The following is a 205-nucleotide window of genomic DNA, read 5'->3' on the forward strand; positions in this document are numbered from 1 at the left end:
GGAAAGCTTCCTGGAGGAGGGGGCGCACAGCCAGAGCCCCAGGGCTCCGGAGGGAGCCCAGTCACCCACATTGTCCTTGTGCGGTGGGCCCTCCCCTGCCTGGAGTCCGCCCCCAGTTAGGAGGTCCCCCGCTGCTGCCCAGGCAGCTCAGCTCAAACCCCTGGAGACCGGAGCTGCCCCCCCCCCCCCAACCCCCCCACCCGAC

This window comes from Crocuta crocuta, unplaced genomic scaffold (genome assembly GCF_008692635.1).
Source record: "Crocuta crocuta isolate KB4526 unplaced genomic scaffold, BGI_CrCroc_1.0 scaffold653, whole genome shotgun sequence".
Lineage (NCBI taxonomy): Eukaryota > Metazoa > Chordata > Mammalia > Carnivora > Hyaenidae > Crocuta > Crocuta crocuta.